The sequence below is a fragment of the Halichoerus grypus genome, chromosome X (genome assembly GCF_964656455.1).
Source record: "Halichoerus grypus chromosome X, mHalGry1.hap1.1, whole genome shotgun sequence".
Lineage (NCBI taxonomy): Eukaryota > Metazoa > Chordata > Mammalia > Carnivora > Phocidae > Halichoerus > Halichoerus grypus.
In genome coordinates this window covers 39431676-39440704 of record NC_135727.1, presented here as the reverse complement: position 1 = coordinate 39440704, position 9029 = coordinate 39431676, and the positions used below count along the sequence as shown (strand labels likewise).

At 36.2% G+C, this 9029-nt stretch overlaps 1 non-coding gene across 1 annotated transcript; it reads right to left on the bottom strand.

The window, feature by feature from the left end:
- Positions 1-7971: 7971 nt before the first annotated feature.
- On the bottom strand, positions 7972-8077 carry LOC118548574 (U6 spliceosomal RNA). The gene has a single exon (XR_004923649.1). It is a non-coding gene; the product is annotated as a U6 spliceosomal RNA (small nuclear RNA).
- Positions 8078-9029: the final 952 nt, after the last annotated feature.

The window sequence follows — 9029 nt, the reverse complement described above, 5'->3', positions numbered from 1 at the left end:
CAGTCAATAAAAATGCTCCAAAGTGTTACTAGGCCAAGAAATAAACAATTTAAACCACCTAAAATAAGTGGTTTCCTAGCCTCAAGAGCCTCTGTGAAAGGTGAGCCCACAGAAGTACTTCAGATCTGCTTCCCTTCTGTTCATCAAGGGTGCGAGAGTGAATGCTTAGACTGGAGATTACAGAAGATGGGACCGGCTCTAAAGCCAAAGGCAGTCTGAGATTCCTCGCTACTTTCAACCAGGGCCAGATGGAGCCTAACAAGAGGTGACTTTTTAAAGGCGATACTTTCTTTTGAAGTAAAAGTGTTTTCTGGTTGATTTCCTCAGGGCCAGTAAAGTGCTTGCTATTGCCAGTTTATCACAAGCCACAACAGTAAACCAGATGTCAGATCTTTGTCATTCTCTGACACAATAATTTGACCCTTGCTTGGGCTCTAAGGAAGACTCCTCCTGATGCCTCAGTAGCAACAAAAGTAACACCTCACATTTATATAGTTCTCATTAAAATGTCATTCATCACACATCATTCCATCTGAGCCTCAGCAACCCTGATGTATTCAAACAGTGCAAGGATTAGTTTCCATTTACAGATGCAGGAGCCGAGCCTTACAAAGGTTACGTGACTATCCCAAGGTCACCGAACAGGTTACTAAGTTCTTTTTCACTCAAAACCTAATCATCACCTTCTAGTCATGAAAATGCCTGTGTCAAAAAAATCAGAAATCTGTGTGGTGGAGACTCTTGGCACTACAGAGGTTTCTGTCGCATGAGAAGTTATAAGCTGCATGTTTTGGGAACCTCAGTTCCCAGTTATGGATGAGTGTTTTTCACAGCAACTGAGGTCCCTTTGAATTAGCCCTTGGGCACAAAGGACTTACAGTGAATTCACCGTACTTCAGGATACTCTTGTCTGGTCTAAGCCTCCGCAGCTAAAGAAAACCTTGTGAGTCTGGCCTGGTGCCCACCTCACTTGAGCTTCTTCAGGACTCTTGAATCCAGACAAGCTCCTGGAATTTGAATGCCCTAGTCGGCAAACTCTCCAGTGCTACTAGTATTCAAGTAGGAACCAGTGTGTCTTGATTGTTATGTAAACCTAAGACTATGCAGATACCATCTATCCTCTATTATAGACAATGCAGAACGTACTCCTTGGAGAGGAAAATTTCTTTAGTTCCAACAGGAAAGTTTGTCATTTTTCATTTACTTTAATATACACTAAACACACAGAGAAGCAACTTGAGTTCACTAACTATAACCTCCATTGGTCATGTTTCACATGTAGTAGCTTTCCTTATTTGGCTCCCTTCAGCGGAAATTTAGACTGGGAATCAGATGAACAAACATCAAGCCAAGTGGGCCAAGCAGTATGTGCTTATTTATCAGATTAGAGAGGCAGGAAAGGTTAAAGACAGGATGGAAAACATCTAGGCTAAAATAGGGCCCTACTTAGTTTATAGTAATCAATATAGCAGCAAGCCAGACTTTGAGATTACTAGGTTTGAATGTGTTCTTAAAGTTGACTGTGTACTTTCAGATATGCAACTGTTGCCCATCTTAAGGCCAGCAGCAGTACAGAAAACTGCCCCCCCCCCCCCATGGAGTGCAAAGAGATAAGAGCCTAAAGCCGTTCTCAGAAACACATCCTTCTCCTGGTCTGAGAAACCAGTATGTTTTTTCTGACCTCTCCGACCTAGCAGAAGCAGCCATGGGCACAAGACAATGTGCTATACAGCTTTTTTCCTTGCAACTATCAGTTTTACTTCATCTATTTCGAAGATCTGTTACTAGGTGCATAAATATTTATGATTGTTATGTCCTGTTGATGAAATGATCCCTTGATCGTTATGATAATGGTAATATGGTGAAGAAAATACTAATACTCTTTGCTCTGAAATCTACATTGATTAGCAATATAGCCATCCAGGTTTCTTTGTGTTAGCATGGTATATTTTTTTCCGATGCACTTTAGTTTTAATCTTTTTTCTCTCTGTATATTTGAAGTACATTTCTTTTAGGCAGCAAACAGATAGTTGGATCTTGCTTTTTTATACATCGAACAATCTTTGTCCTTTAGTAGACCACATTTAATGTGGTTATTGAAATGGTTAGGTTTAAATCTACCATCTTGCTATTTGTTTTCTATTTGTTTCATTTGTATTTTGTTCACTTTTTAATGCCTTGTTTTGGATTCACAGAGTGTTTTTTCTGATTTCATTTTATCTTCTTTGTGGTATATTAACTATAACATTCTGTTTGATTAATTTAGTGACTGCGTTAGGGTTTAATTTATCACAATCTACATTATATATTCTGAATATTAGTCCCTTATCAGATGTATGATTTCCAAATATGTTCTCCTATTTTGAGGGTTGTCTTAATTTCTTGATGGTGCCCTTTTATGTACAAAAGATTTTAATTTTGGTGGAATTCCATTTATCTATTTTTCTTTTCGTTGTTCTTGCTGTTGTCATATCTAAGAAACCATTGCCTACACCAAGGTCATGAAGATTTGCCCCTGTTTTCTTCTAAGAGCTTTATAGTTGTAGCTCTTACATTTAATTCTTTAATTCACTCAAATTAATTTCTATACATGGTGTGAGGTAAGGGTCCAACTTCATTCTTTTGCATGTAGCTATCCAGTTGCTCCAGAACCATTTGTTGAAAAGACTGTTCTTTTCCCCCATTGATGTCTTGGCATCCTTTGAAAACTCAATTGACCATAGATGTATGGGCTTATTTCTGGATTCTCAATTCCATCCCACTGATCTATATGTCTGTCTTTATGACAGTACCACACAGTCTTGATTACTGTAACTTTTTAGTAAGTTTTGAAATCATCAAGAGTGAGTCTCCCAGCTTTGTTCTTTTTTTTTTTTTTAAAGATTTATTTATTTGACAGAGAGAGACACAGCAAGAGAGGGAACACAAGCAGGGGGAGTGGGAAAGGGAGAAGCACGCTTCCCGCGGAGCAGGCAGCCTGATGCCGGACTCGATCCCAGGACCCTGGGATCGTGACCTGAGCCGAAGGCAGATGCTTAACCGACTGAGCCACCCAGGCACCCCAGCTTTGTTCTTTTTTTTCGGGATTGGCTATTCAGGGTCCCTTGTGATTCCATATGAATTTTAGGATCAGCTTGTCACGTACTTCAAAACAAACAAACAAACAAACAAAGATGTCAGCTGGGGCTTTGATAGATTGCATTGAATCTGTGTATCACTTGGGGAATATTGTATTTTAACAATATTAAGCCTTCCAAACCATAAACACTGGATGTCTTTCCGTTTATATAGGTCTCTTTAATTTTTTTCAATGATGTATTATAGTTTTCATTGTACAAGTCCTGTACTTCTTTTGTTTAATTTATTCCTAAGTATTCTATTCTTTCTAATGCTACTGTAAATGGAATAGTTACCTTAATTCTCGTTTCAAATTGTTCATTGCTAATGTATGCAAGTATAATTTTTTGGATGTTGATCTTATATCTTATAATTGTACTGAATGCATTTGTTAGCTCTAATAATTTTTAGTGGATTTCTTAGGATTTTCTATACATAAAGTCATGTCATCTGCAAAAAGAAATAGTTTTATTTCTTTCTCTCCAATCTTTATGCCTTTGATTTACTTTATTTGCCCAATTGATCAGGACAGAAACCCTAGCTAAATATTTAATAGAAATGATGAGAGTGGACATCTTTTTCTTGTTTCTAATCCAAGGGGGGAAGGTTTCAGGCTTTCACCCATAAGTATGATGTTAGCTGTGGTTTTTTTTCATAAATGCCCTTTACCAGATTGAGGAATTTTCCTTCTACTCCTAGTTGTTGAGTGTTTTTATCATGGAGGGTTGTTGGGTACTGTCAGAGTCTTCTTATGCATCAAGACAATCTCGTGGGTATTTTTTCTTCATTCTATAAATTAGGTGTATTACACTGATTGATTTTAATATGTTGAATGAACCTCATATTCTGATATAAATCCCACTTCATTGTGGTGTATAATCCTTTTAATGTGTTTTTGAATGTGAGGATTTTTTGCATCAGTATTCATAAAAGATATGGATCTGGAGTTTTCTCATAGTGTCTTTGTCCGGCTTTATTATCTGCATATCACTGGCCTCATAGAATGACTTGGGAAGTGTCCCTTCCTCTTCAATTGTTTGGAAGAGTTTGAGCAGGATTGGTGTTCATTCTTCTTTAAATGTTTGGTAGAATTCACCAGTGAACATATCTGGTCCTGTGCTTTTTATATGTTGCTTAATTGGATTTGCTAGTGGTTTGTTGTTGTTTTTTAAAGATTTTTGCATCTATATTAATAAGCAGTTTTCTTTTCTTGTGATGCCTTTCTCTGGTTTTGGTAACAAGATTTGGTATCCATGAAGTATTGGCCTCATTGAATGAGTTGGGAAGTTTTGCCTCCTCTTCCATTTTTTGGAAAATTTTGTGAATGATTGGTGTTAGTTCTTCTTTAAACACTTGCTAAAATTCATCAGTTATCTGGTCCTAGGCTTTTATTTGTGGGGAAATTTTAACTATTTAATCTCTGTATTTGTTATATCTCTTCAGTTTTTCCATTTCTTCTTGTCAGTTTTGGTAGTTTGTGTTCTTCTGGAGATCTGTCTATTCCATCTAGTGTGTCTAATTTGTCTACATACAGTTGTTTATTATTTTATAGTTACTTTTAGTCTGTAATGTCAGTTATTTTTATTCTTTATATAGTTGTAGTATTCTTTTATAGTTATTTTTATTTCTGCAATGTCAGTAGTAATGTTCCTTCTCTTATACCTGATCTTAATAATTTGAGACTTCTCTCTCTTTTTTTGTCTTGGTCTGTCTAGCTATAAGTTTGTCAATTTTGTTAATTTTTTTCAAAGAACTTTTGATTTTGTTGATTTTCTCTATTGTTTTTCTACTCTCAAATTCATTGGTTTCCACTCTAATCTTTATTATTTCTTTCCTTCTGCTTGCTTTTGATTTAGTTTGTTCTTTGTGTAGACTTTTTTTTTTTAAGTAATCTCTCTAACCATTGTGGGGCTTGAACTCATGACCTGGAGACCAAGAGTCACATGCTCTGCCCACTGAGCCAGCCAGGCACCCCTTTGTGTAACCTCTTAAGGTAGTAGGTTAGGTATTGATTTGAGATCTTTTGGGTTTTTTTAAAATATAGGCCTATACAGCAATAAATTGTTCTCTAAATACCACTTTAGTCATAATCCATAGGTTTTGAAGTGTTTTGGTTTCGTTTTCATTCATCTTCAAGTATTTTCTAATTTACTTTGTTATGTCCTCACTTAACCATTAGGTATTTAAGGATGTATTTAATTCCATGTATTTGTGAATTTCCCAAATTTCCTGCTGCTAATTTCATTCTGATGTTGTCGGAGAACAGACTTTGTATGACTTCAGTCCTTTAAAATTTATCAAGACTTTTTTATGAGTTAACATATGGTCTATCCTGGGTAATGTTCCATGTGCTCTTTAGAGCAATGTGTATTCTGTGTTGGGTGGAGTATTCTATAGAAGTTTATTAGATGTAGTTGATTTATAGTGTTGTTCAAGTCTTCTATTTTCTTGGTGCTCTTATGCCTAGTTGTTCTATCCATTATTGAAATTAGGGTATTCGAGTATCCAAATATTATTGTTGGATTGTCTATTCATCAATTCTGTCAGATTTTGCTTCATGTATTTTGGGACTCTGTTGTGATATATATATATATCCATATACTCTTATAAAATGTTTTTCTATTCTTATAAAATGTCTTTGTCTCTAGTAACAACTTTTGTCTTAAAAGTTTATTTTGTTTGTTATTAGTATAGCCAGTGCATCTCTCTTTTTGTTACTCATTGCATGGTATATTTTTTTCTATCCCTTGACTTTCAATCTATTTGTGTCTTTGAATTTAAAGTGTGTCTCTTGTGGACAGCACAAAGATAGACCATGATTTTTATATCCATTCTGCCAATCTCTTCCTTTTGGTTGTATTGTTTAATCTATTCACATTTTTTTTTTTTGAGAGAGAGAGAGAGAGTGGGGGGGGGGCAGAGAGAGAAGGAGAGAGAGAATCCCAAGCAGGCTCCATGACCAGCATGGAACCTGATATGGGGCTGGATCTCATGGCCCTGAGTTCATGACCTGAGCCAAAATCAAGAGTTGGATGCTTAACCAACTGAGCCACCCAGGTGCCCCTTAATCCATTCACATTTAACGTAATTACTGATAATGTAGGACTTGTGACTGCTATGTTTGCTCCTTGTTTTTTATATCCTATGTCTTTTTTGTTCCTACATTTCTCCATAACTTCCTTCTTTTGTGTTAAAAAGCATTTTCATTCCCTTGTCATTTTTTAAATTCTATTTATTTGGAATTATTTTCTTCTTGTTTGCCGTGTGGATTACAATTCACATCTTAAATGATAACAATACAGTTCAGATAAATGGCAACTCAATTTCAATAGTATACAGAAAGTTTGCTTCCATATAACTTCATTATCTGTCCCTCTTTGTACTTTTATTGTAATACAAATTACATCTTTATACCTTGCATGCTCATCAACACAGATTTATAATTATTGCTTTATGCAACTGTCCTTTAAATTAGGAGAAAAAAGAGTTACAAATAAAATATACATATATACTCTTTTTTATAGATTTTTACATTTATTTATTTGTCAGAATGAGAGAAAGCACCAGCAGGGGGAGCGGCAGGCAGAGGGAGAAGCAGGCTCCCTGCTGAACAAGAAGCCTGATGCCGCACTTGATCCCAGGACCCTGGGATCATGACTTGAGCAAAAGGCAGACGCTTAACATGGACTGAGCCACCTAAGCATCCCCTCTTTTTTGTATTTACCTATACAGTTACCTGTACTAGTATTATTTATTTTTTCATGTGGATTCGAGTTACTGTCTAGTGTCCTTTCATTCATTTCAGCTGAAAGTACGCCTTTTAGTATTTCTTATATTATTTATATTTATGTATAAATATAAATATATATATATATTTTAGATTTTTATTTATTTATTTAACAGAGATAGCACAAGTAGGCAGAGCGGCAGGCAGAGGGAGAGGGAGAAGCAGACTCTCCACCGAGCAGGGAGCCCGACGTGGGGCTCGATCCCAGGACCCCGGGATCATGACCTGAGCCGAAGGCAGCTGCTTAACCAACTGAGCCACCCAGGCGCCCCAATATATATATTTTTTATATAAAATATTATATATATATATATTTCTTCTATTTCCATATGGTGAATTTTCTCAGTTATTGTTGATCTGGTGATGTCTTACTTTCTCATTCATTTTTGAAGGATAGCTCTATGACAATAGGATACTTTGTTGATAGTTTTTTTTTCTCTTAGAACTTTGAATATATTGTCCCAATAATTCTAGCCTCCTTGGTTTCTGATGAGAAATTGCCTAGTAATATTATGAAGGATCCCTTGTACCTGATGAATTGCTTCTGCCTTGCTGCTTTGAAGATGCTCTCGTTGTCTTTGACTTTTGACAGTTTGATTCTAATGTAATCTTGGTGAGATTTTCTTTGAGCTATTTCTATTTGGAGTGCATTGAACTCTTTGGATGTGCAGATTAATGTATTTCATCAAATTTTGGTAGCTTTTGGTTACCATTTCTTCAAATATTCTTTCTGGCCTTTTGTCTCTCGCTTTTCCCTCTGGGACTCCTGTTATTATGGATATTGGTTCACTTGACGGTGCTCCATAGTTCTCAGATGGTTCTGTTCCTTTTTCTTTACTCTTTTTTCTTTCTATTCCTCAGACTGGATAATCTCATTTGACCAATCTTCAAGTGTGCTGCTTCTTTCTTCTGCCAGTTCATATGTATTGTTGAGCCCCACTAGTGAATTTTTCATTTCAGTTTTTGTACTTTTCAACTCCAGAATTTCTTACTGGTTCTTCTTTTTATTTTTCAAGTACTTGTTTACTTTTTTCTTCTTCTTTTTTTTTTTTATTTAAATTCCAGTTAAAAATATGGACTGCTTCATGAATTTGTGTGTCATCCTTGCACGGGGCCATGCTAATCTTCTCTGTGTCGTTCCAATTTTGGTATATGTGCTGCCAAGGTGAGCGCACTTATTGGTTCTTTTTAAATAATTTCTATCTCTGTATTAACATTCACTATTTAGTGAGGCATCATTCTTATATTCTCATCGTTTCCTTTACTTTTGGGAAAACTGAAATTGCTGATTTGAAGTGATTGTCTAGTTAAGTCCGAAGTCAAGGCTTCCTCTAGGAATTGTTTCTGTTGACTACTTCTTTTCCTGTATATGGGTTATATTTTTTTGCTTTTTTACATGTCTCATAATTTTTTTCTTGAAAATTGGAAATTTAAAATAGTAATGTGAGGACTTTGCATATCAAATGCCCCCCCAAAAGTTTTGTTGGTGTAGCTATTTGTCGTTGTTGCTTGTTTGTTTGTTTAATGATGCTTCTGTACTAATTCTGTCAAAATTTGTATTTTTTTGTCATGTGTAGCCACTAAAGTCTCTGCTTCACTTAGATTAGTGTCCAGATAATTACTTTACAGAAATTTCCTTAAATGCCTGGAACCAATAAATCTCCCAGCCATTGCCGAGTGGCTCTGTGAGCTCCCTGGGGCACAGCTTCAACTCTCAGCCAGGCAGTTCACAACCCTTTTTTAGCCTTCTCCTCCTGCTGGTATAGAATCCTACAGGTTAGGCAGTGGTGAGATCTTTGTCTTCTCAGGTCTCTCATGAGCATGTGCACAGCCCTGGGCATGCTCCCATCACTACCTGTTCTTTTCCTTCTAGGTTCACAGAAACATTTCAGAGCCTTTCAAAGCCTCCTATGGATATCACATCTTCCAGATTTTCCTTTTAAGATTTTTTAGTAAGCTTATTGTTTATCTCAACTGTTATCTACAGTCTGAGGCAGTTGACATATTAAACAACTAATACTGTTTGGTTTTAACAAATGCCCCCAGGGAAAAGTTCATTGGCACTGCACACCTCTGTGTTAGGTCAAATATAGACAAGCTTTGTGAGTGCGTTCATCCTGGGAAC